Source organism: Pleurodeles waltl, chromosome 7 (genome assembly GCF_031143425.1).
Source record: "Pleurodeles waltl isolate 20211129_DDA chromosome 7, aPleWal1.hap1.20221129, whole genome shotgun sequence".
NCBI lineage: Eukaryota > Metazoa > Chordata > Amphibia > Caudata > Salamandridae > Pleurodeles > Pleurodeles waltl.
In genome coordinates, this window is record NC_090446.1 from 511,270,279 (window position 1) to 511,297,998 (window position 27,720).

General features: G+C 45.2%; 1 long non-coding RNA gene across 1 annotated transcript; it reads left to right on the forward strand.

Moving 5' to 3' along the window:
* Window positions 1-23,576, forward strand: LOC138304283 (uncharacterized). The gene is made up of 4 exons (XR_011205535.1): window positions 1-149; window positions 5,112-5,250; window positions 5,434-5,512; window positions 23,336-23,576. It is a non-coding gene; the product is annotated as an uncharacterized lncRNA (long non-coding RNA).
* The last annotated feature ends 4,144 nt before the right edge of the window (window positions 23,577-27,720 follow it).

The window sequence follows — 27,720 nt, forward strand, 5'->3', positions numbered from 1 at the left end:
AGCAACTCAAGTGAGCCAATGGGAACCGGCGAAACGATGCCGGCAGCTCACAGGCAGTATATAACTTCCGGTTGCCTCTCTTTCGCTTTTGCTCTCCTTCGCCCACCGCTGCTTCCATCAACGGGGGACATCTAGCACTCCGGCAGCAGGTACAGCAGAGTTTAGAATCCAGGTTACAGCAACACTTCTTTCCTTTCCGCAGTTCTTCGGAGCCTCTTCAGCTCCTCTCCCTCCACGCACACCCTAGTCTTCAATTGTAATTGCCGTACACGTACCTACCACCCTTTAAGGTAAAACACTTTCACGGTGCGGCGATGACTTTTCTTCGGCTGAGCGTCACCGCTTCTCTATACGTGAACCCGCGCTCCCTTTGTGTACCAGGACCCGTTGAAATGGATTCCTGGCCATAACCTGGTTCCATGTTTCCGCGTAGCTGAGCCCGCTTCCTGATATATGTATTATTATTTTTTGTCCTTATCTTTCATGATGCTGGCTGCGGCTATCTAATCTTGGGTGGTAGGGAGGTGGTTGGGCTTTGCCGCGTTCCGAAATGGCAGGCGGAGTGCCCTACGGTGCTACTTGCAGGCTTACTTTTTATCCCATATTTTTTGTATTTGTAATATATGGAGACTTGTAGCTTCGCACTATCCCTTGCACCCACTGCCTTCTGAGGAGCCCTATTTTGCCATTAGTGGTGGTGGATGTTTAACGCACGCATTTCCGTGATGATTCACCGGTTCTCTGTTCTGCTGGCTTTTTACGGAATATATCGCACTGCTATTAGTGATTGGCCACCTGTTGGTGTGTATAGTGATTTTTGTTTAAATACGTTATTTCAGTTTACATTCTATTTTAAATGATCAGCTGTTTAGGTTTAAAGGGGACGTCATATCGCATGAGCAAGAACCGAAGACTAAGGAAGAAATCGAAGTGGGTTGAAGGTTTACATATTTTTTTTCTTTTGGTGGTGATCTAGATTTATTCTAAAAAGAATGGATTATTTTTTTTAAGTTCTGGTGGCACGTTTAAGTGCCTAATAAGCGTTTGAGAGCTTGTGTGGTTCGGAGTTGTAACAGGTTTGTTACAGTAAGAAAGTTTTTTGTTTTTTGGCGGGGAAGGGTGAAATATCGAATGTTGTCGTCTTTTATTGAGTGTATATAGTGGGTGAGTAAGAGTTCCCGATTTATAAAAGGCTAGCATAAACCGACAGGGACAAGGGGTTATGTATATGGCACTATGCATAGCAACGAACGGATAGTCTCAGGAACTTTGTAATGTTTTATGGGGGTTTCTTCTGAATGCATCTTATCTACTTGTGCCGTCAAGATGCATTACTATGTAGTAATCCGAAAGCAGGGTCTTGCATCAACTTTTTTTGTGTAAAAATATAATTTCAGTATACATGGCAGTTTAAGGATGGCCCTAACCACAGATTACATGTTGGGTTTATAGGAGGGGGCCTTCCAGTCTTTCTGTCGCTCCTGTTTGAATGAGTGACATCCTCGTATCGGGTCTTCTCACGTTAGCACTTTTCTTTCTTAGGAAGCCCTGCATGCTGCAGCTTAATGATTTACCGTTGTTGCCATTTTCAGCCTCTAGGTTGGTGCTAGGAATATTGTATAGACTGCTTGTGTAGTACACAAATGTCTACTATGGACTTATAATTGACTAGCGGACAAAACGGTTCCTTTAACTTGGACATTCGAAGGTCTGACTTATTATGACTTGTTATCCTTAAGGACTGATTTCAAACGTCTAGTAGCCCAGCTTTCAGAGCAGGGTGTCCTCCTTAGGACACTTGACTGTGGGGGCTTTCCGCCGCGGTAGGTTACACTGAAGACTGGTATCGTGTTCTGGCTCGACCCTGCGCTTCCACGGCTCTGTGGCTATGAAGTTGTGGTAACGGTGGCCCGCTGTGACTGCAAGTGAAGTAGTGGTGGCAGGACATGCGACATGATTTTCGTGCCTTCTCTCCCCGGGGATCAAATCTCAGCTAAAGCTTACGGTTTATAAAGCGTTTTGTGTGGGTGAAATCGGGCAGCCAGGATTAGTGCATTGAAGTAATCCTTGCCTTCGAGGCTGCCCAACCCCCTCGTCTTCAGAGATAACTGAGTCTCGCTGCCTGCAGAAGCCATCGGTGGCATGCGGAGAAAGTATAGCTACGTTTTGAAGGGAAATAATTACGACGGACTGGCGTGTTTCCCAGACGGGTGTGCCACCTACTGTCAAGGATTGATGTGTCGGGAAGCCTGCCCGCACACTGTATTTGCGGAGTTCTATGGTAATGACCATTTGCACAGTTTTGAAATGATACCCTGCAAGCGCAGCGTGTTAAGTGTTGGATAAAAAAAATCATTTATTGGGAGCAAAATGGATGGAATTTTGTTGTCAGTTTTAGTAGGCCAATAGCATGTCATCTACAAGCCAAGTGCGGCGAGTTTGTATAGAAAATCTGATGTAGTAAATATGAACTCATGTTAAACCGAAGTCATATTTTCTCCAAAACCAGACACATTATCTATTATAAATGGACTTAGCTCGTAATTTTGCCGAAAGTAGGGTGTTTAGTGGGACTCCACTTTAAAGAAGCGCACATGCAACACGGGTCCAGTAAACATTCATTTACACAACGGCTTATTTGTCTGCGGCTGCTTAATCCCTACTTGAGGTTGGAACCCAGATATCAGCTGGTCAACAGTTCTTAAAGGTTCACGATGACTCAGAAACGTAACTTGGCAGCATTTCCCATGAGAATGTTATAGATGGCTCCTGAAGAACGAGATTAATCAGAGTAAAGAGTTGTCGTTGGACTCGCCTCAGTCGGTTTCTTTATTTCATAAACTCTCGTAACCCTGGCACACTGGTTTGGCCAAGTTTCTTTCCCACTTCAGTACACTGGCTCACTTCTTGCGAAATGTTTCCAAGCTTGCTGCATAAAGCTTGGAGGCTTATCAACCACTACTCCTGGCTAAGACGTTACACTGTATACCAATCAGCTCTTTGTATTGGGCTTGTAAACAGTTTCCTTGTGTACCTGCTCGTTAAGTCCCACATCTGAGAGCTACTAATCTTGTGCAACCTCACGCTTTTCTTAGCCTTCGTCCTGCCTAACGTCATCTCTCCATTATTTTAATATGTATGTGACTAATGTTTCTATTTGCCCTTGAAACGTTTGTTTTGGATGCCTGATCCGGTGCAACATTTCTGAAATGCTAGGTTTGAGGAAATCTACTCTTCAGGAAGTGCACCTAGGATGTAGAACCTAAAGGATTATGCTATGCCTTTGAGGGTTTTTTCTTCCTGAAACTTATTTGCCATAGTGTTGATTCTCGTTTAGCTGCATTGTTTTCTGTTCTCAGTTGGTTTGATATTTTTAGAGTACATGGAAAAGTACATAATCCATGTATAAAAGCCAATCTCAAATTTGTTTGTTTGCAGGCACGTTCTAGCTCAGTCTCTTGCAAGGAAGGCATTTAGTTGCCTAAACTGCAATAACTAAGGACCTTTTTAGGTCCGATGTCGGTCTCCGGCCAGATCCAGCAGCCCAGGGGAATTTCAGGAAACGGTGTATAAAGATGCAGTTTCAAATACGAAACAGTTTTTTTTCCTTTTGCTGTTTATATCTGCTCGATGAGCAGAAAGGGAATACTTATGGAAATGTTTTTATTAATGTTTTGTGTAATTATAGGGAAAAATCTCTGCAGGCTTGTACATTATGAGCTACAACGTTTTCAAAATCTGACTTGTATTAAACGAATTCCAGCATCCTTAAGCAACATATCTTAACTGCATTTTGGTGTTTATTTGGCACTAGATAGCGCAATTACGTTTACGGGCGTTCTTTCATATGAAGAGCAACGCTGAGGATTTAAGCATTTTGTGGCAATGGTGATGGTGTGGCCGTACTTACAAGGGATAAAATATCTTCTAATACATTAGAAGGCTATTGCATGTCACCTTGAGTTATGTGAACTTATAAAGGAACAGCGTCTGCTTTCTTGTTTTACATGATCAAGGATCTCCTTGGTGACTTGAAATATCCATATAATGTACGACGATGGAGTAGTCTTTCGTTCACCTGTAATTAAGAAATGTATCTGCTCAACTAAGTTATTGCAGTTGAATTCTGACCTCTCAATATGGTGCGAGCAGCCAAGGTGAAAGGCATGCCATCGGGAACATCATTCGGCAGAAGTTTAAAAAAGGAAAACAGGAGCTGGCCGTCTTCTGATCTTTTTTTGAATAACTATGTGACCAGTAGAAAGGTATTTATGGCACCATGTTTTTCCATGGTATAGAATGACCAGAACAATCAGATCTCTGCATGTATCCACACAATCTGAGTCATAACCTTCTTAATCTGATTTGAATTAGAATTTTAATTTTGCAAACACGTTTGCAGTGCAAGTGATGCTTTATCCATGTCTGTAATATACACAAGTGCAAGATACCAGTGATGTAAGTGGTTTGTGGGAGGGGTGATGGTTTGAAGATGTATTATAAGGAATAACATAACCTTTCTAATACATTAGAAGGATATTGCAATTCGCCTCATTCTTCAGCCTCCTTTCTCTGTCCTTTGTAATCCGCAGTGACAGATGATACTCATGTGTGGAAGGGGGTACTTTATCCCCTACAGTAGTTCGAGGAATGTAGGAGACATGTTTGTCACTCTTTAGGATTTGTGTATTTCACAACTCAGAACAGACCTGTTTTCTCCTGACATGGCTTAATCGGGGAGCCTAGTCAGATCTCAAGAGAAGCCTCCTTGCTGTGCCTGAATAATGGGATAGCCTTACAGTGATCAAAGTCAGACTACCTTAGAAGTTATTTAATCTGCAGCTCTAACTTTATTCTAGAATCTCCAGTTTTGTGGTTTAAATTGTACTTTTGAATAGGCTAGCTTCTGCTTTTTCTGCTAAGTGCTTTTTTTTTTTAACTCGGTCCGATAAAAAATGGACTGATGCATTTTTGTTAAACCTTAGTTTTTGTGTGAAAGTTTACGTTTAGATTTGAAGCTGACTTGTGTAGGGAGCCCAATTTGTTTACTTCGATGTACACCTTATTATGAACAATGTTAAGTTTTCTGTCACCCTCTTGCCTTCTTCTAGGAACATGTCTGGTAACGGTATTACAGAACGTACCTTCATTTGCATCAAGCCAGATGGCGTTCAACGGGGCCTCGTAGGAGAGATAATCAAGCGCTTTGAGCAGAAGGGCTACTGAATGGTGGCAATAAAGTTTATGCAGGTGAGAGTAGTCTTTGGTTTGTTTGCGTTGTGTACACAAGTGATAGGGTTTAACTAAGCATACACCGTAATTGGGTAATGATCTACAGTGATATTGGGTGTGAACTGCTGTGCTCAGATCACTGGCATGACCAGGGTTGAGGTCTCATCACCCAGGTAACAATACTTTCTTTGCCACTTGCAGGCTTCCGATTAACTTCTGAAGGAACACTACTTTGACCTGAAGGATCGCCCTTTCTGCTCCGGCCCTGTTGTGCCTTGTGGTGAGTGTAGAATGGTCTATGATGTGTATATCCCTACTACTCTGAAAATATGGAGTTACTCTTCCATTTAAAGTTTTTTTTAAATGGCATTTTGTGTGCTGACCTAGAATTCCAATTTCCTCATACCAATAAAGATTCTTGAGTTAGCTCCAGCCAGCTTCCTAGAATGTGGAATGAAAAGGCCAAAGTATGTCGTAAAATATCCGTGTTTTATACCCTGAGGTAAACCAGGCCCTAGTTTCTGGGAACTACCTGGGGTAAATCCTCTTGGATGAGCCTGCCTCGGTTTTCAGTGCACAATAGTTTTGCAGCTGAACCAGTATGAACTCCTTTTTACTCGTACATCATGTTGTCCTAGCCCTTTTTTCCTCCCTAGCGCTCTATAAATTGGTAATTAACATTGGTAACCTCTTTCTAGTTCATAGTCAGTTTTGTAGCCAGATTTCTCCTCTAGAATATTCCCTAGCACCATACTGGGTCCAGAGACTTTAAGCAATGCTCCCGGAGTACAAGTAGGTGGCATTATATGGCTTCATGGTGACTTCATACAGTGTTGTGGAGCTTCACATAAGCCCCACCCCTGCTTGCTGACATCCATTTCTTGATCTTTTTCGATTCCCTCACATATAACATTTGAAGGAAAAAATATATTTACAGGTGATGGTGCGACTACTTAACTTGGGACCTTAAGGTGATCAGCAGACACCTCAGTAGAGGTGGGAGGACAGTGAGGAATCTGCATTTAGACTATTCACCAAGTAGCACCATTGTCTGGATATTTCAAACCTAAGATTCCTCATCTTAGGAATGGATGGGACCACCCAATGGTGGAGGGTCCTCTTACATGTTGAGAACCAAATAGGCTAAAGTCCCTCCTGTCAGATTGGTCTCAAGGTGAGTGTTTCATGAATGTGTAGGAAAGTGCCACTGTTGGCATGGCTACTCCCCACTTATCGCCTGGTGTTGATGCCAACTTTTATTGACGGTGTGCTAGGATCCTGCTAAATCACAAAAGAGAGTACGGGGTTTTTTGAAATTACAAATGGGTAAGAAGTGTGCTAATTGCGTCACTATACCAATCCTAAATCTCGACTAGAGATAACACGAGGGGTGGTTAAAGGTCTGTGGGGGGGGAAATTTCCTTTACGGACTAGGTGGTCTCACACACTATATAGTGTCATGCTTCATCATATGACCACCTAGCCCCACCCAGGTAGGACAATACCACCTGGGCGGACTCAACCTCGCTGTTAAAGGAACAGGAGGGAGTGCGTAAATTAGTTTGATTTCTGGAAAGTAGGGATCCAGCTAAGCTATGGGAATAAAAACACCTACACAGGTACCAAGGTGAGTTTAATAGAAGGTTCTGTGTGGTGTGATTAAAAAGAAGTGGGAGACCAATGTGAGACTAATGACTCACAAGGTCACCTATCTAGCCGACATGTTTCTGCCCTTGTGATTGAGCTATGGAGGGTCTCTGGGCATTCTTCAGGGCGTTGGATCCCTGTTGCAGATGCTTATAGCGCGCTGCAGTTTAAATCGCAGTAGGAGAAAAACGTGGGAAGGGATGGAAGGGCCTACCTTAGCCAAGGGAATACCTGGGGAGGACCTATGATAAAATACAGTAATATAAACAGACCAAAAATGGCGGTGAGAAGATAATTCACAGCAAACGTGACACAATTTCATGCATAACACAGTAGTACTGATTGCAGATAAAACGTTCGCAGCAATGCAGGTTGTGCGCGGCGAGTGGTAGGCCAGGGAAGACAATTCCTTACCCTAACAAACAAGGCTACTAGCCTCTGGTATCCTGGAGAGGGAGCGTCCCCTTAGTCAGACTCTAGGGTTAGAAGGGAGAGACCGGGAAAAAGGAGTGAAGGTAAAGAAATATATATGAAAAAATAGGAATAGGGAAACAGAAAGAGAAAAAGAAAGGGAAAAGAAAAAGAAAGAAGAAAACGATGAAGAAGAAAAAAGAAAGAGAACGAAGAAGAAAGAGAGGGGAAAAGACGGGGAGACACAAGGGAAAGGGAAGAGGGAGGGGACAAGGGAATACGGAAGGAATGATACAGGTATAAGAGAGAAAGAAGGAAAATGAAAGAAAGAAGAGAAAGAAACAAAGTAAAAGGAAAGGAAAAAAGAAAAGAAAGAAAAAGGAAGAGAAGTGAAGGAAGCAAAGGAAGGAGAAAGAGAAAAAAAAGGAAAAAGGCAGCTAGGGAAAGAGGGAGGATGGCCAAGAAAAAAGGAAGAAGAGAGAAGACAGGATTCTTATCTGTGTATCCATCGGTGGTAGACTCACTGCATCAAATGTGGGCGCTCTCTGTGCGCCTATACCGACCTCTCTAACAGGACCGCTTGGGTAAAGTGACCTGAGAGCCCTTGGTATATATAGTATTATTGATGAGAAGAAATGCCTGCAGCTGTACCTAATCATCGCCGCGGCCCGGGGGCCGGAAGTAACACGAGTAGTAAACGTTTTATGCCCCGGATTAGATTGAGGTCCGGAAATGGCCCAAAGTGGGTGTGTCCCCCACATAATCAGCCCCCACCGCGAGGGCCGATGCGTCCGCGGTCCGTGACTGCGGCTTGGAGAATGCCCAGTGCGGGTGAGGGCTCGCGCGTGCTGCTGGGAAACGTAGTTCCCGGGCAGCCCTACGCGACGCCTACACTCGCGGCCGGGAAACTTTGTACCCGGCTGCGAATGAGGCTCGAGTGAAGCCAAGACAGGGGATAAAGGGTAGAGGGGGCGGGTGGCGGCGGCTGGGGGCGGGGAGGAAAAAGGAAGAAAGGGGAAAAAAGGACAGGGTAGGGAAGGGGGCAAGGGGAAAAGGGGAAAATTAAGGGGAAGACAGGGAAGTGAGATGAAAAAAGTAAAAAATGAGAAAATGAATGAAACAAAGAACGGATGTAACAGAAATAATGAAATAAAAAATGAGGTAAGATACAATACCATAAAATAAAATAATTTTTTTTAAATAATAAAAAATATATAATAATAAAACAACAATAATAAATGGTAAGGAAAAAAGGATAAAGGGGAAGAGAAATCAGTAAGAGAAGGTGAGGAAAGAACCAGCTGAAAGGGAGAAGAGGGGGTAGGGAAAAGGAAGGGGGGGGGGGGGAAGGGAAGTGGGGGGTTTTAATTATGAAGTGAGAACCACAGTATCTCGTCATTTAATCCAACCGTGTCGGTGTGCAATCTCAAAATCCAGCATTGTTCTGCCCTAAAAAGTTTATCGGACGAGCTGGGGGTTGAAGGAGAGAATTGTTCCAGGACCGTCCAAGACATGTCCTCTGGAGAGTGGTTTATTTGTAGAAAATGGCTGGTGAGCTTCGTTGCATCTCGTTTGCACCTGATCGTGCTTCTATGTTCACAAATTCTGGTGCTCACTTTCCTCGTAGTCATCCCCACATATTTAAGTTGACAAGGGCATTTGATTAAATAAACTGCGTTTTTGCTGTTGCAATTTGTCAGTGATTTTTGCACCCATGGAGTTTTGAGGTCAAGATCGATGGTGGTGGATCTGTGAGTAAAAGGGCAAACGCTGCAGTTGCCGCAGTGGTAATGACCAGTGGGTGGGGGCATTTGCCAAAGTTGTGGTCTGTGTGGACCCTCGCTTCTCCTTCGGTCTAGTGTGAACCACCATGTCCCGTATGCTAGTTGCTCGTTTAAATGCATGTAATGGTGGTTCAAATGGTAAGCCACCTGACGTCAAGATTTTCCAATTTTCTCTAATGATCCTCTGGATTTCATTGGAGAGGGGATTGAAGGTGGTGACCCACATGATTTTATCCAAGTCTGGTTTCTTTGCTCGGGGCTGGAGCAACTGATCTCTGTTACGTGCCCGTTTTTTTGCCCTGTTAATCAAATGTGTGGGATAGTCCTTGGTGTGTAGTTTGGTAGACAGTTTCTCTGCATGTTTGCGGTAGTCGGTGACGGATGAGCAGTTTCGTCTTAACCGGAGGAACTGCCCGACCGGGAGGTTGTCTCGTGGGTGGAAGCTCTGGTACTGTAATAGATTGTTGCAGTCTGTTGGTTTATAATAGACCTCGGTTGCTAGCCCGCCATCTTGTTCAAAGATCAGTAGATCGAGGAAAGGTAGTTTATTGTCACCTATATTCATGGTGAAGGTTAAAGGGTTGGCCCGTTAAGCCAGATAGCGAATGCCTGGGCTTCTTCTTTACTACCGGTCCATATTAACAATACATCATCGATGTATCGTTTCCAGAGTTTAATCTGATCACGGTAGGGGTTATCTTCATGTAGGATCGTATGTCTTTCAATATGGTCAACGTATAGACATGCTAGGCTGGGGGCAAATGTACTTCCCATTGATGTGCCTTGTGTCTGCAGGAAGAAGCCATCTTCAAACTTGAAGTAGTTTCTAGTCAGGGCGAGATGTGCTAAGTCCAATATAAACGCAGGGGGGGTTTGGGATACACCCATATGTATGTCCAGTAGGTTGCTTATTACTTCCAGAGTCGCCTCTTGCGGGATGTTTGTGTAGAGCGATTCCACATCAAGGGTAATTAGCAATTCTTTTGATTTGTCAAAGGCTATGGATTCCAGTAAAAGGAGGACGTGGGTGGTGTCTTTAAGATATGTTGGGATCGTCTTGACTATTGGTTGAAGAAAATAATCCACAAACTTAGACATAGGCTCAAGTGCCGAGCCTATCCCGGAAACTATAGGCCTACCGGGTGGGGGGATCTTCCCTTTATGTACTTTGGGTAGAATATAAAAGTACGGGATCTTTGGATTGGTTTGTGTCAGATAGGATGCCTCATGATCTGTAATCCAATTGTTTTCTTTCCCTTTTGACACTAGGAAGGTGATCTCTTCTTGGACATCAATTGTAGGATCTCGTAACAGCCGCTTGTAGTGTCTGGTATTCCCCAGTAGGCGCTCACACTCGTCTCTATACATTTTGTATGGTAGAATCACAGTGGCCCCGCCTTTATCTGCTGGTTTGATGATAATATTAGGATCGGCTGTGAGGCTCTTCAGTGATTCTATTTCAATTTTACTCATATTATGGAACACTTTGTTGGATGACTCAGTCAACCCATTGATCTTGAGGGATACTGATTTTTCAAAAGCCAGTACCTCCGGGGGCATCTGCCCTGCTGGTGGGCAGAAAGTAGACTTCGGGCGTAATCCTGTATTCTGTGCAGGAGTACCAAATTTTCTCCCGAGGAAAAAGGTTTTTAGGCGGATCTTACGAAACAAACCGGCCAATTCTGTTCTAGTTCTGAATAGGTCTACTCTAGGGGTAGGCACAAAATTCAGACCTTTTTTTCAACGCTTGGGTTTCGATTTACCCAGGGTCCGGTTGGTTAGGTTGATGATGTTAACTGTTCTCTGACTCGGAGTTTACTTTGTCTTGCTTGTCCCTGGCGTAGCGTCCCTGTGCATTGGGTTTTCCAAAGCATCCTCTTTTTGATGCCACTGTACTTCTTTTCTCCTCCCTCTGTCTAAAAAAGCAGGTGGGGGTTCAGGGAAGGACCATTGGGCAGGGTGTTGTAGGTAAGGTGCTTGGTATTGCGGAGGGCCATAATGGTTGGGCCAACCCCACTGTTGGTTGAAGTATGGTGGATATTGGGGAGGTACGGGTGGATAGTTCCATCCTCCTCGGCGTTGGCCACGTCGTCCGCGGCGTTGCCGTATATACCCTGACGAGTTGCTGTCACTATCTGAACTGGTATTGCTCCCTGAGGAAGTGTCAGATGTGTTAGAGGAGTTTTTTGCTACGTAGTCAGGTTTTGTGTAAGGGTATATCTTTTCTAGGGAAAAACGATTCAAGTCTTTTTGAAACTTCCCTATTTTTTGCTGAGTTAAGTATTCCTTGTATTCATTATTTTTATTTACCTCCTCCAGTTTCTTTTTGAAGGAGAGAATACTCACACCTGTCTTCAGGTTATTTTCACTGGTTTTTATGTCAATCAGTAAGGTTTCAGATAGCCTAGTCGCGGTTTTTATAATTAATATCAGCCAATCTCGTGTGCATTTCCATGCTATGAGTGACCAATCTTTACGAAACTCCAGGTCGTCTAGGAATATACGGGGTTCATTGGTCCTTTAACAGCGAGGTTGAGTCCGCCCAGGTGGTATTGTCCTACCTGGGTGGGGCTAGGTGGTCATATGATGAAGCATGACACTATATAGTGTGTGAGACCACCTAGTCCGTAAAGGAAATTTCCCCCCCACAGACCTTTAACCACCCCTCGTGTTATCTCTAGTCTAGATTTAGGATTGGTATAGTGACGCAATTAGCACACTTCTTACCCATTTGTAATTTTAAAAAAAACCCGTACTCTCTTTTGTGATTTAGTATTGTGTTTGGGGAGTCGAGTACGTTGGGTGTCTTCTCCCGCTCCCTTATACTCTCCCTTTGTGTACTATCTAGGATCCTGCTAACCAGGTCCCAGCACCAGTGTTCTTTCCCAAAATCTGTACCTTTGTTGTTTTCAGAATTGGCACACCCTTTGCACACAGGTATTCCCTTTGTAAAATGTATACCTGGTACAAAAGGGCCCCAAGGCCAGGGAAGATCCCCCCAAAGGCTGCAGCATGTATTATGCCACCCTAAGGGATCCCTCACCAAGCACATGCACACTCCCTTTGCAGCTTGTGTATGCTGGTGGGGAGAAACAGGCAGTTGACATGACCACCATTTCAGGGTGCCATGCCCACAAACTACTGCCTGTGGCAAAAGGTAAGACGCCCCTACAGCCCTAAGGCAGGGTGCACTATACCACAGGTGAGGGCATAGCTGCAGGAACCATATGCCCCTACAGTGTCTAAGTTAATTCTTGGATACTGTAAGTGCAGTGTGGCCATATTGAGTACAGGGTCTGGGAGTTTGTCATTACGAACTCCACCGCTCCAAAATGGTTTCAAAGAATGCTGAGCAGTTCGGTATACAACTTAGCACAGTGAACTCCCACTGACAGTGTGGAATTTATTGAAAAAATGCACCCGGGAGCATTTTAGAGATGCCCCCTGTATGTTAGCCAAACTCCTAAAGCTGGACTGACTGGTCTTTGCCAGCCTGTCACTTTCAGACATGTTTCTGATCACATGGGGTGGGAGCCTTTGTGCTCTCTGGTCAGAAACAAAGCCTGTCCTCGATGGAGGTGCTGTACACTTCCCCCCGCAGGAGCCGTACCAGCTGTTGGTGAGCCTCAAAGGCTCAAGCCTTGGGTTATAGTGCCCCAGGGCAACTCCAACTGGTGGAGTTGCCCCCCCCTGGACAAAGCCCCACTTTTGGCAGCAAGTCTGGTGGCAAAATTAGGGAACACGGAGAGAACTGACCATCCCATCCAGGAGCACCCCAAAGGTGTCCAGAGATGAGGTGACACCCCCTTTGCAGAATCAATACCCTGTGTGACTTCTGGTTGGAGACTGCACTCATTGTCTACAGCCGGCATCTCCCTTTGGTATTAAGGTACTGATAGGTGGCTGAATACCAAAAAGATGCTTGCCTTGCCACTTCAGATGCATAGCCTCCTGGCACAATGTACTACACCACCATACATATTGCTGTACCACTTTAGTCATGTTGCTTGTTAGGATATGTGCCGGCCTTCCCTTAGTGGTTGGTAGTAAGGCTTTCAAGGCCAAACTGTTTTCCTGTTGCTCAGATTGGTGTTTCTCTGCATCTTAAGAGAAGAAAAAAACTCTGCTGGTTTGTACAGTCTAAGCAAAGGTCTGCTGAACATGACTTGAACCAAGTGGCTATGACAGTAAGAGCGTCATTAAATGGTAGCAGTGGCTCAGATTTCGTTTGCCTTGTATTCTAGCAAGTCCAGTTGACTTTGGCTTCCAGAGTAGGCAACTGTAAATCTAGGTGTTATCCTGCTCTGTGCACTTTTTTCTGTTAGACTAGATAGTGAGACAAGCTCTGAGGTATCTAGGCCCTTGGCATTTTGCAAGTCAAAATACAGCCCTCCTTTATAATGAAGGGTAGACCAGGTTTTCCCCCTCCTTGTCAGTGTTGAGACATTGGCTATGATCCTGGAACACGAGCCAAAGTTGACTTCTGTTGTCTGACAGAGCTGGTTTGAAGGAAGAAGCTGAAAGTCTGGCCGCATAACCACTGGGTGTGCTTTAGTTATTTAATACTGCAGGGCTGGTGTGATCAGGTATTCGTTCAGGGTAAAAACTCCAGATTTTAATCTGGTACTAGTGGCATTTGAATTGCACCAAAGTGGGAGTCTTAACCAGCTTTAGTAAAGGCCAGGAATGGAACCTGAGTTCTGCACTGGGCAGGGTCTGCAGGTAGAAGGTAGCAACTGTTGCCGTGTCAGTGATGGCTTGGGGAATTTGGGGCCTGCAAGGATTGACAGAACATCAGATTGTTTAAGTGATATTGCAGTCTCTTGCCAGATTAAGTGGAGGTATAGAGGCCTGCTTGACTTTCTTGTGCTTATGGTATGTTTTCAACCTACCAGCAGATTTTGAGTGTCACTACCTTTGTGCGGGGCCTAAGACGTGACTGCAATCAAGAGCAGAACCTTTATCAAATGCAGCCTCTTGAGCCTGGCGACTTAAAGCTTTGCCTATTGATCCTAGATTGTCTTTGGGTGCATAAGGTTGCACTTAATGCCTGACTGAGAAAGTGTAGCGCAAGGACCAGAGGCACATGTCGTTTAGGTCCACGACACATTTGTCTCCAGCAGTTTGGGGCTCACCTTGAATACTGACGTTTTCTGGGGAAGTTACTTTCTTGGCACACCGTTTTAGCCTGCTTGGGGTCTGTCAAAGATGTGGGTGGAAGTGGAGTTCTGGATCAGTCTAGGGGCACAGGAACCTAGAAATAGTTGTTGGTGCACATTGGATAGTGCTTGTGTGGCTCTTTCAAACTGCTGCAGAACCATATGGTGCCACCTACTCGCACATAAGCATTGCTGAAAGTCTTTGGTTACACTACCTGTGGGCACACATCTATTGGTGTCGAAGCAATCTGTTGCAGTAGTTTGTATAGTCTACATGTTGAAAGTAGAATTATGCTTAGTTTGTGTAGGCACTGATGTTCAGGTCTTCAGGCATCTTACATGGTTACATTCAAGAACCCAAACTGTGTTAAGCTGATTCTTAAGTTTTATAACTTAAGTCCAGAAGGATTAAGTAAGCGGGCGTTTCATTGATAAAGACCACCTAGCAAATAACCTGTTTATGCTCCCCTCCTTCCATATCGGCCTTTTTGATGGCTCTGTCAAAATAATCGCCTGGGTGATTAATAGCTTAAACTTGGGCAAACTATTCCAAAATCTTGTCCTTTTCAGTTTGGGTTCTGCCAGAGGCTGGGTACAGTGGAGGAGTGCTTTAACCTTTATTTTGAAGTATACTGTCGCCAGGTGCTGCTGCTGTAACTAGTCTTTATGGATTTGTCAATAGCATTTGACTATCAATCGACCTAAACTGTGGCTGATGTTGTTGGATTTGTGGGTTGAAGCCGCATTAGTGAATTTCGTGTGTTAATCACACAATTTAGTAGTGAGGGTTTGGTTCTACAGGAAAAATTTCTTGACTGTTAACCCCTTCCCTCCTCTTACCCCTAAGGGTACACCAAGGGTTTATTTATGACCCCACCTGTCATATAAACAACCTGTGCCCCACCATAACCAAACTATCCAGTGATGGTTTTGGGGTCCCTATACTGGTGCTGCTTTATGCAAGCAATGCAGTACTTGGGACATAGACCCCAAGGAATTGTGTAAGCTGGTCAGGGCTAAAAAAATGTTACTCGACCTAACTGTAATATACTTGCCCTGTAAACAGGTCTCCAATTGTGATCCTAGGCAAATAGTTTAGTCACCTTGTTCTTAATCTCATATGATTGCACCTATGTGAGCTCAGCATTTCTGCAGTACAAAAACAATCTTTTAAGTAGACTAAAGCTTTCTGCATGTATCACAAGAGTCTAGCCCACATAACCTAGGGCTTTAGTTTACTAACATTGCCATCAGGGCAGAAGCGTTTGTTTTTAATAAATATATTACTAAACCATGATGTGGTAACATACTGTCATCTACACACTATCATTCCAAGAAATGTCCAATAACCTCTCTGCTAATTACTGAAAACTATAGTGTATTAATCTCAAATTCTGTTTCAGAAAACATCCTTTGCACCTCAACATGTAAAGTATTCTGATTAGTTTTCATCCTACTGAAATATTTTTAATCTCACAAAACAAAGGACCTTCCAAACTACTGAAATATAATTACACATTTAAATGTGTTCGGAAAAACCTGACCTCCTATATTTTTTTTTATTTATTTATTTTTTTTTTTTACATTTTAAGCAGCAGGTCCCACAGTTCACCTCAAAGTCCTGGAACTCTGCAGTCAGAAGGAAAATGAATTGTAAGAAAAACTGGCTTTTGACCTCTGAACACAGAGCAAATTTGACAGAACACTATTTAAAGGCATCTTTTATAGCCCCTCCACTTTTCAACTGAACACACCTGTTCAGTGGCAACTTGCCAAAAGGGATGAGAATAGCTCGACCTGATCAAAAAATGAGTGGTCAAGTGGATTTTTCGAGCTCTGCTGGTCGAATCATTTAACTCTTAAGGGGGGTTACTTGACCTGGTCACCAGATTTGGAGTCTCACATTATTGCATGTGGGCCAGACAAGAAAACTTTGCAGATTAATGGTGAAGGGGCACTCATTTGGCACAGTGTATGATTTTAACTACCTGGGTGTTTTTAACAATGCCGGTTTTGGGAACAGCAGATGGGCGTCATCATTTTAATGGTATCGCGCTTCCAGTGTGAAGTTGGTGCTGTAGCCTGGATGAAATCCAGATTGTTGAATGAAGCAACTGGTTGGTCTCAAAGTAGCTGGAGAGTTGAACACCTCTATTTTGGTTCAGGGTGGATACTGCGTCGATGTTAATGAGCTTCCTTAGTACATTGGTCTACTGCGGGTGCCAGACATCAGCATATCCCTGTGATAAGCTCTCAGAATAGACTTTTAGCCATCTTGTTTCTTTAAAAATGTTATAAACCCTACTTTTGTATCACTATTAGACTATTTTAAAACGCTTGATTATTAGCAAACTTTGGGGTGCTCCGATGCATCTCCAGTCTCTTAATGACATTTTGTGGCATTTGCTCCTTTCTAACTGCAACAGTAAGATGCAGGAACTTTTAACCGCTTAGGTGCGGGCGTCGGCCACTGGCCGACGCCCACACACCCTCCCTGGTGCGGGTCACGACCAGTGGCCGACACCAGGAAGGGCATTAATAAATCCTCGGGTGCGTCGCACCCGAGGATTTATTTTTTATTTTTTTTCCCCCCCGGGAGACACGGAAGCTACCGTGTCTCCCCCCGCCCCCCACCCGCCCCTTTGAGGCGCGCTGACGTTGCAAAGGTGTTTTCCCCATGAAAGCAGGAAGCAGCCTTGCGGCCGCTTCCTGCTTTCATGGGGAAAACGGCCTTTTTCACGTTCGGGAAGGCCTCGTAAGAAAGGGGAGAGTCTCCCCTTTCTTACGAGGCCTTCCTGAAAGTGTTTCCTGGCCCCCGGTCGCAGCTGTGCTGCGATCGGGGGCTAGGAAACACTTTCAGGTTTCCTGGCTCCCCCGATCACAGCACAGCTGCGATCGGGGGGGTCAGGAAACATTTTGAAAAGGCCTCGTAAGAAAGGGGAGACTCTCCCCTTTCTTACGAGGCCTTCTGAAACTGTTTCTGGCCCCCGATCGCAGCTGTGCTGCGATCGGGGGCCAGAAACAGTTTCAGAAGGCCTCGTAAGAAAGGGGAGAGTCTCCCCTTTCTTATGAGGCCTTCTGAAACGGTTTCCTGGCCCCCGATCGCAGCACAGCTGCGATCGGGGGCCAGGAAACCCCACTAGACACCAGGGATTTCACTTTTGGGGGGCAGCCCCCCCCGGAAAACGGGCCGCCCCCCCGGATAATTTTCCAAAAAAAATAAAAAGGTAGGTGCCCCCTGGGGAGGGGGGGGGGGCGCGATCGCGCCCCCCCCCAGGGGATTTAAAAAAATAAAAAAATAAAATAAACAATGAAATGACAGGGGGTCGCCCGTGGCAATTTTTTTTTTAGATGTTGTAGGGTTTCCCTGGGGGCCATTTTGGCCCCCAAGGAAACCATACAACAACTAAAAAAAAATATATGTATATATCTATATATATATATATCTATGTAGATATATCTAGGTACATGGACATATCTATAGATATATCTATGTAGATATTTATATATATATATATATATATATATATATATATATATATATACATATATATATATATATATATATATATATATATATATATATATATATATATATATGTAGATCTGTATCAAAGAGATTTATAAAGCGCGCTACTCACCTGTGAGGGTCTCAAGGCGCTGGGGGGGGGACGGGGGGGAGGGAAAGGGGCTAGGAGGTTCACTGTTCAAAAAGCCAGGTTTTGAGGCCCTTCCTGAAAAGAAGTAGGTTTTGGGTCTTGCGAATGTGGGTTGTGAGTGCGTTCCATGTTTTGGGTGCAATGTAGGAGAAGGATCTGCCCCCGGTGGTGGTGTTTGATGCGGGGGTCAGAGGTCAGCTGAACGGACGTTTCGTGTGGGGGTGTGGAAGGTGACTCTCGTTGAGGTAGGCAGGGCCTGTGTTGTGGAGTGATTTGTGTGTGAGGATGAGGATCTTGAAGGTGATCCTTTTGTCAATGGGGAGCCAGTGGAGGGATTTGAGGTGTGGAGAGATGTGTTCGTGTCGGTGGAGGTCGAGGATGAGTCGTGCTGCTGAGTTCTGGATGCGTGTAGTTTGCACTTGAGTTTTAGAGTGGTGCCGGCGTAGAGGGCGTTTCTGTAATCAAGCCTGCTGCTGATGAGTGCGTGAGTGACAGTTTTTCTCGTCTCTGTGGGGATCCATTTTAATGTTTTTCAGTATACGGAGTTTGTTGAAGCATGAGGAGGTAAGAGCGTTGATTTGTTGGGTCATAGAGAGGGAGGAGTCTAGGATGATGCTGAGGTTGCGTGCGTAGTTGGCGGGGGTGGGTGCAGGGCCTTGCGTGGTGGGCCACCATGGGGGGTCCCAGGTTTTTTTGGTGAGGGCCAAAGAGGATTATTTCGGTTTTGCTTGAGTTGAGTTTCAGGTGGTTGGCTGTCATATATACATCACTTTTGTCAATATGTGTGTGGTTTCCCTGGGGGGAAAAGGGTCCGACTTGTTTAGTGGCAGTTTTAGTGCCATAAAGAAGCGCAGAAGGTTTATATGCCTACTGCAAAGAGCACATCTGTATTTTATGTAAATAGCTGAGTACATTAGTAAAGTCTATGGAGAGATGAAGGGCACTTTTGCTGGGTGGTAATGAGGGAATCCGAGGAGGAGGGAGTGGGAGCACCAATAATGATTGTTGGACTGGGCGCAGGAGGTGCTAAAGACTGTGACGAATGGTATGTGACAAGGTGTTTTTTGAGTCTTGAAAGTACGTGCTGATTGAGGGAAGAAGCGCAGGTAAGGTGGCCTCTACTGTTGCACGTATCTCACACACACCATCGATTTTGTGACTGTCTACGTAGGCTAGTGTTTTAGAGCAACAGTTTAGCCAATAGCAGAGATGGCATCTTGATGGATGACTGCTGCCTGCACTCGGGTTATAGAGGACCGCTCTGACATAAGATCAGAGACTGAGACATCAGATACTGAGACAGCATCTGAGGGATAGGACAATGGCGCAGACTCTGGGAGTGATTTTTCAGTCAGAGGAGTCCCATTCGAAAACTCCTCTTCCAGTACATTATGAGGGAGGTGATGAGGACAGTCCTGCTGTCCCTTCGCAAGCTGTTCGTGCAACTGGGTAATAGTGGGTTAGGCCAACCCAGAGAGCAGGTGAATGCGGCGGCAAGCAGAGAGAGAGTGCTCTCTTGGGAGCTCACCAATTTAGTTCAGCCCCAAATTCCACCACCCAAATCATATTGTGGAGACATCAAAATTGTCTATGGCAAAACAAACTGGTTTTGTAAGGCAGGCACCTGTGTTTTTGGTCCTGGATTCGGCGGCCATATAGAGAAACACACTAAACCCAAACATTTCTGGAAACTAGACATTCGGGGGAGTCCACAGAGGTGTGACTTGTGTGGATTCCCCAAAGTTTTCTTACCCAGAATACCCTGCAAAGCTGAAATGTTGAGAAAAAACTCTATTTTTCTCGCATTTCTGTCACACAAACTACAGGAATATGCTGGGATCCACAACATTCCTACCACCCAGTGACTCCTCACCTGTCCTGATAAAAACACTACCCCACTTGAGTGCCTACACCTAGTGCCTGTCAGGAATGGATCACCCCAGGGTCAACAGCTGCCTCACGTAAGGACCAACATTGACCGTTGTGTGATCTATTCCTGTCGCAGGCACCAGGCCTAACCACACAAGTGAGGTATCATATTTATCGGGAGACTTGGGGGAACGCTGGGTGGAAGGAAATTTGTGGCTCCCCTCAGATTCCAGAACTTTCTGTCACCGAAATGTGTGGAAAACGTGGTATTTTAGCCACATTTTGAGGTTTGCAAAGGATTCTGGGTAACAGAACCTGGTCCGAGCCCCACAAGTCACCTCATCTTGGATTCCCCTGGGTTTCTAGTTTACAAAAATGTGCTGGTTTGCTAGGTTTCCCCAGGTGCCGGCTGAGCTAGAGGCCAAAATCCACAGGTAGGCACTGTTTTCTATGAAAAAATGTGATGTGTCCACGTTCTGTTTTGGGGCATTTCCTGTCGCGGGCGCTAGGCCTACCCACACAAGTGAGGTATCATTTTTATCGGGAGACTTAGGGGAACGCCGGGTGGAAGGACATTTGTGGCTCCTCTCAGATTCCAGAACTTTCTGTCACCGAAATGTGTGGAAAACGTGGTATTTTAGCCACTTTTTGAGGTTTGCAAAGGATTCTGGGTAACAGAACCTGGTCCGAGCCCCGCGAGTCACCCCTCCTTGGATTGCCCTAGGTCTCTAGTTTTCAGAAATGCACAGGTTTGGTAGGTTTCCCTAGGTGCCGGCTGAGCTACAGGCCAAAATCTACAGGTAGGCACTTCTCAAAAAACACCTCTGTTTTGTTCCAAAAATTTTGATGTGTCCACGTTGCGCTTTGGGGCGTTTCCTGTCGCGGGCGCTAGGCCTACCCACACAAGTGAGGTATCATTTTTATCGGGAGACTTGGGGGAACGCTGGGTGGAAGGAAATTTGTGGCTCCTCTCAGATTCCAGAACTTTCTGTCACCGAAATGTGAGGAAAACTTGTTTTTTTAGCCACTTTTTGAGGTTTGCAAAGGATTCTGGGTAACAGAACCTGGTCCGAGCCCCGCAAGTCACCCCTCTTTGGATTCCCCTAGGTCTCTAGTTTTCAGAAATGCACAGGTTTGGTAGGTTTCCCTATGTGCCGGCTGAGCTAGAGGCCAAAATCTACAGGTAGGCACTTTGGAAAAAACAGCTGTGTTTTCTATAAAAAAAATAGGATGTGTCCATGTTGTGTTTTGGGGCATTTCCTGTCGCGGGCACTAGGCCTACCCACACAAGTGAGGTATCATTTTTATCGGGAGACTTGGGGGAACACAGAATAGCAAAACAAGTGTTATTGCCCCTTATCTTTCTCTACATTTTTTCCTTCCAAATATAAGAGTGTGTAAAAAAGACGTCTATTTGAGAAATGCCCTGCAATTCACATGCTAGTATGGGCACCTCTGAATTCAGCGATGTGCAAATAACCACTGCTCCTCAAAACCTTATCTTGATCCCATTTTGGAAATGCAAAGGTTTTCTTGATACCTCTTTTTCACTCTTCATATTTCAGCAAATGAATTGCTGTATACCCAGTATAGAATGAAAACCAACTGCAGGGTGCAGCTTATTTATTGGCTCTGGGTACCTAGGGTTCTTGATGAACCTACAAGCCCTTTATATCCCCGCAACCTGAAGAGTCCAGCAGACAAAACGGTATATTGCTTTCAGAAATCTGACATCGCAGGAAAAAGTTACAGAGTAAAACATAAAGAAAAATGGCTGTTGTTTTCAGCTCAATTTCAATATTTTTTTATTTCAGCTGTTATTTTCTGTAGGAAAACCTTGTAGGATCTACACAAATGACCCCTTGCTGAATTCAGAATTTTGTCTAGTTTTCAGAAATGTTTAGCATTCCGGGATCCAGCATTGGTTTCACACCCATTCCTGTCACTAACTGGAAGGAGGCTGAAAGCACCAAATATAGTAGAAATGAGGTATGTCCCAGTAAAATGCCAAATTTGTGTTGAAAAATTCGGTTTTCTGATTCAAGTCTGCCCGTTCCTGAAAGGTGGGAAGATAGTGATTTCAGCACCAGAAACCCTTGGTTGATGGCATTTTCAGGGAAAAAACCACAAGCCTTCTTCGGCAGCCCTTTTTTCCCATTTTTTTGGAAAAAACTAAATTTTCACTGTATTTTGGCTATTTTCTTGGTCTCCTCCAGGGTAAACCACAAACTCTGGGTACCATTAGAATCCCTAGGATGTTGGAAAAAAAGGACGCAAATTTGGCGTGGTTAGCTTATGTGGACAAAAAGTTATGAAGCCCTAAGCGCGAACTACCCCAAATAGCCAAAAAAGGGCTCAGCACTGGGGGGGAAAAGGCCCAGCAGCTAAGGGGTTAAGGGAGTTTAAGCCCTATATCTTTTCTTAGAAGTTAATCAATCAACATTAAAGTGCATCAAATCGTCTTGAGGTGCTGGAGATGTTGGCTGTTGCATGGTTTGTTCACTCAAATATCCAGGTCTCGAGTTATTTCCAGAATTGCTGCGGTGAGTGGGTGGTCCTGAGGTGCAGTGAAAGGCTGCTCAATGCCTTGGCAGCCAGGTGAGAAAGTGCCTCCTCTGTCGGTTGGTGGATCTTGGGGGAGGTATTGGTGAGGAAGCAGAGGTCAGGAGTTAGCTGATGGATGCTGTTTCTTCATTGTGCAGGGCTATGTGCGTGGGTCAGCATCTTTAACTGGTATCTCTGGATCAGGAGTCAGTGTAGCTTCTTGAGGTGGGGTGTGATGTGGGTTCTTTTGATGAGGATGAGCTGCTGCCGACTTTCAAAGGGTCACAGAATTTTTTTAATTAAATCAAATAGTAATGCATTTTATATTTCATTTTTAATGTCTATTTTGCCTATGTAACTGTTTTATGCTTTTTTTTTATGTACCTTTTTTATAGCCTCGGTAAGCCGGACAAAGTAACTTGGCTTGACTACCAGCAGACTCTGGCCTTTCACATGACCAAATCTTAATTTGTCAACAGCCATCCATCTGGCCACAAAGAACAGACTAGGTCTTCCATGTCTGTATATCATCTTTTGCACAGTGCAGTCTGTGCACGTTCCGCTAGAGAACAGTGTCTTTCCAGATTCATATCATGCTTGGAGACTTGTAGAGCAGCCACAGTCTACACCACAATTTTGTAAGGATTTTTCTGGCAAGATGCATCATTGATCCTTTATTTGAATCACCACTAACTTTCTCCTTCAAGTTTGCCCTGGCAAGTTTTAATTCCCTTTTGGGAGGGAGGAGGGGGGTATGTGGGGGAGTGCTATCAGTGCTCTAGTTGGGAGGGACCGCAAAAGAGCAAGTACAGGCATCAAAATCCTGTATTTATTTCTGCTCTGCCTACCTTTGTGTAGGCATATGCTGCTCTGCAACTATTCAGCACATGACAAACATGGGAACTGGGGCTCGGGTTGACTGCACAGGTAAGATGGAGCCTCGGTTTTGTGAACCCTTCAAACTGTCGTAATTGTGTGCATCAAATGTAGGTGCTGCTCTTTGCACTCTAATGTCTGTTTCCTCCCATAGGAACATATGCCATGGCAGTGACTCTGGAAAGTGCCAAAAAGGAGATCAACTTGTGGTTCAAGCCAGAAGAGCTGATTTTCTTACACTAGCTGCACCAATGAATGGATCAACGAGGGGAACTGAGGCAAAGGGTCCCATTGCCTCTTCGTTTAAAGATCATTCCCTTGGGGGAGCACCTTAAGCTTTTTATTGCCTTGTATTTCTCAGCTCGAAGCAATTTGTAATAAACAGTTTGCCGGGCGTCTTTGCTTTTATGGGTGTTTTGTGACCTCGCATGTTCTTGTTTAGTTGGGTGCAATGTAAACCGAAGTTTAAAAGGGTGATCAGTTATTTAAAAAAAAAAAATCTTTATTGATGTTTCAATGTGTCAGCACTGGTAAGACTGACAACAGCATGTGTGCTACAAACCTTGCTATGGGGAAGGTCCTGTGTGGGGCCCCAACTGGTGCAGTCTCGCTTTATGTGGATGATGCCCTAGCGTACGAGAGACCAGACAACAGCTGCCTATTTTTTTTGCTTTCTTGGATCTCTGGAACCAAGACAAGTCTCCAAGTGAACTAGGGCAACTCCTGTCTTTCCCCAGCGGAGGGTTTAACACATGGCTGCAGAAGACTTGGAGACTGACTGCCTAACTTGGCAATATGAGATGCTCTGCTACCGTGGGGGGGGAGGGAGGGGGGTGAATGTTCAGACCTTCTTGACAGGAACTATGGCAGGAGCCCGACGTCACTGCAGCTGTCCTGGAGCCTCTGGATGCAAAGCCCTTGTTGTCCCCCCGCCTGTCCCCCTGCAATATATTTTTAAAATGCTGATACCACCACACCTTCTCTATTACTTTGTAGCAGTGTCAGTGATGCGCACCAGGGTCTTTAGTGACCTAGAGACTAATTTTTGACCTAATCTGTTCAGGAGACCACAAAAGGAGACTTCACAACCAGTTATTAGGAAAAATAAACTGTATTGCATAAAACATAAGTAGACCAAAAAGACACAAATCAGTAATACACTGCTAAGCAAGCAGTTGTCAGATCATCATGAGTGCAAACACAAAGAATAATTTCCCACTTGCACATGTCAAACACATCCTCTCCGTGCGCACAAAGCATATTATGAGAATATTCACATTACCCAAGGGAGGCAAAAACAACACATATTACATCAGGTTGGGAAATATAGCAAACACTGAGGATGAAAGAACAGTGAAATGTGGCATCTTCCTTATGTTGTGAAGCCGCCCCCCCCCCACCCCCCCCCCCCCCCCCACCGGGCAAAGGATAGTGCTCTGCAAGGGGGGGGGGGGGGGCTTTTTTTTTTTTTCCCCCTCCTTTGCAACGCCCCCTTGCTTCCCCTCTCTGGAATCATGGCTGGCCCCTGGGAGAGCACTGGGGGACACCCAGAGATGGGAAAACAGCAGCATACCAGACCGCAGTGTAACTTTACAGAGTGGCAGTCCCTTTAGCCACCCAACAATCAGTAGGCAGCGGATCCCTCTTGGCACTACACTAGTCCTCTGGTGTAGTATGCAGAGCCAGCAGCGTCTAGTTACAAATCCTACATTGGGCACAACCCACTATACTTGTATTCAGTATGCCCAGCTTCTAGAAGTGGGTAGAAGTTTCCTACCGGCTCTAACCAGTTCCAGAAATGCCTGTTCTCCTCCACGCTGGCTCCAGACATCAGTAGGGGGTAAACAAGCTTGTCAGGGCAGGACACGGCTTATACAAATGTGAGTGAGCACTGCCTCTACCAACCCAGGAAGACCACTTAGTATGCAGATATCTCCTCTGTTACAACTAGCCCCTCCTGTGTGATGGCTGTCTGGAAAGTATGCACCAAGTGCAGCTGTCACTCTACCCCAGTTGTTGATTGGAGTCATGCTGTAAAATCTCAAGGGTCATAAGCACAGAAAAATGCCCACTTTCTAAGAATGGAATTTATTAACTGTTAACTGTTAATATGGAATCCGCAGTAAGCAGCATTTCTCACTGCCATTTCAACCAGACCGAATATGCCCACGCTCAAAGATTAAAAAATACCACTTAGTCATATGCAGGGGCATTCCTAAAGCTACCCTATGAGAGGCAGCAGGGAGAAACCAAATACCAGGACATACCACACAAAAAGGCACATGTACTACTGCTTACCTACACAGCGCCATGCCCATAAGGCTACCAAGGGGCTTCCTTGGGTATGACCTCAATGTAGTAAAAGTGGAGTTCCTGGCAAACAAATATAGATTCCGAACCACTGTGGTGGTAAACTGCACACAGGCTCTGCAGTGGCAGGCATGAGACCGGTTTGAAAGGCTACTTCTGTGGGTGGCGCAAGTTGCGCTGCAGGCCAGCTAGTAGCATTTAATGTACATGCCCTGGCTATAAGGGCTACCACTATACAAGAGGCTTGCAGGTAAATTAAAGGAGCCAATCAGGTGTAAGCAGTCATATCAAATTTGGAAGGGAAAGCACATGCACTTTAACACTGGTCAGCAGTGATAAAGTGCCCAGAGCCCTAAAGCGAACAAAGTCAGAAAAAGGGGAGGAGGTGGGCAAAAAGTTGGGGGATGACCCCGTAAAAAGGGCCAGGTCCAACAGGCTTGTTTCACTGTTTTATTGAAAGTGATTACGTTGTCATTTAAAAAAAATATATATATAATTACTGGAAAGCAAAAAGCTTTTAACTGTAGGAATAATGCAAATACCATTTCTGAACACAACACTTTGCAGGGTTGGCAACTATGTATTTCTAGAAGGAAGACCACTTGAACGTCCTTGTGCTTTAAATCCTCAAACTTAATTCCAAAATTGTGACTTTCACTCCAGTGAAAGTAAGCTCACAAACTGGTGAACAGTTATGTTTTCAGCGGTTTGTTCTGGTGGCTGCTTCAGTGACCAACTGCAATACCACCAGTGTGCCCTTGGTCAGAATTAAGTGTTTCCAAAACCGGATTAAATTGTCCAGACGTCTTCCAGCATTTAATCAGTTTACAAAAGCCATACAGTTGTTAAATTCTTTAGCTTACTGTCGTCTTAAAGTTGGGTCAAACAACTGTTACTTCCTCTGAGGTCAATGGCGAATTGGCCAAAATGAAAAATTTACAATTCACAAGTGTAAATTACCGAAAATCAGCCTGAATGGATGTTGATTGATTTGTGAAGTAAAAACCACACCACTGAACACCTTTTTATGCTAAACTGCCAGCATGTAAGCAGCATAGATTAAGTAATATTCCTTTTATTGATTTTTACCATGCTACTTCACCCTTATACGCAGCAAACTTAACCCCCAAAGGAAAAAAGCACACTGCAGATCGTATGCAGATAATAAAATACAAGCCCCTCCACATTTGTCCGGTCTTTTGAGCAGGCACTCGCGGTCAGGGGGAGCCTCGGGATTCCCTCTGCAGGTGTCGCTGTGGGGGCTCAGGGGGGTCAACTCTGGCTACTCACGGTCTCGTAGTCGCCGGGGAGTCCTCCCTGAAGTGGTTGTTCTCCACAAGTCGAGCCGGGGGCGTCTGGTGCAGAGTAGCAAGTCTCACGCTTCTGGCGGGAAACGCAAGTTGTTTCAAAGTTGCTTCTTTGTTGCAAAGTTGCAGTCTTTGGTGAACAGAGCCGCTGTCCTCGGGAGTTCTTGGTCCTTCTAGATGCAGGGCAGTCCTCTGAGGATTCAGAGGTCGCTGGTCCCTGTGGAAAGCATTGCTGGAGCAGTGTCTTTAGAAGTGGGGAGACAGGCCGGTAGAGCTGGGGCCAAAGCAGTTGGTGTCTCTGTCTTCTCTGCACGGTTTTTCAGCTCAGCAGTCCTCTTCTTCTTAGGTTGCAGGAATCTGAGTTCCTAGGTTCTGGGGAGCCCCTAAATACTGAATTTAGGGGTGTGTTTAGGTCTGGGTGGTTAGTAGCCAATGGCTACTAGCCCTGAGGGTGGCTACACCCTCTTTGTGCCTCCTCCCTGAGGGGAGGGGGCACATCCCTATCCCTATTGGGGGAATCCTCCATCTGCAAGATGGAGGATTTCTAAAAGTTAGTCACCTCAGCTCAGGACACCTTAGGGGCTGTCCTGACTGGCCAGTGACTCCTTTGTTTTTCTCATTATCTCCTATGGCCTTGCCGCCAAAAGTGGGGCCGTGGCCGGAGGGGGCGGGCAACTCCACTAGCTGGAGTGCCCTGGGGTGCTTTGAGGCTCACCGCCAGGTGTTACAGTTCCTACAGGGGGAGGTGTGAAGCACCTCCACCCAGTACAGGCTTTGTTACTAGCCACAGCATGACAAAGGCACTCTCCCATGTGGCCAACAACATGTCTGGTAGGCTGCTAAAACCAGTCAGCCTACACAGACAGACGGTTAAGGATTCAGGGGGCACCTCGAAGGTGCCCTCTGGGGTGTATGTTACAAT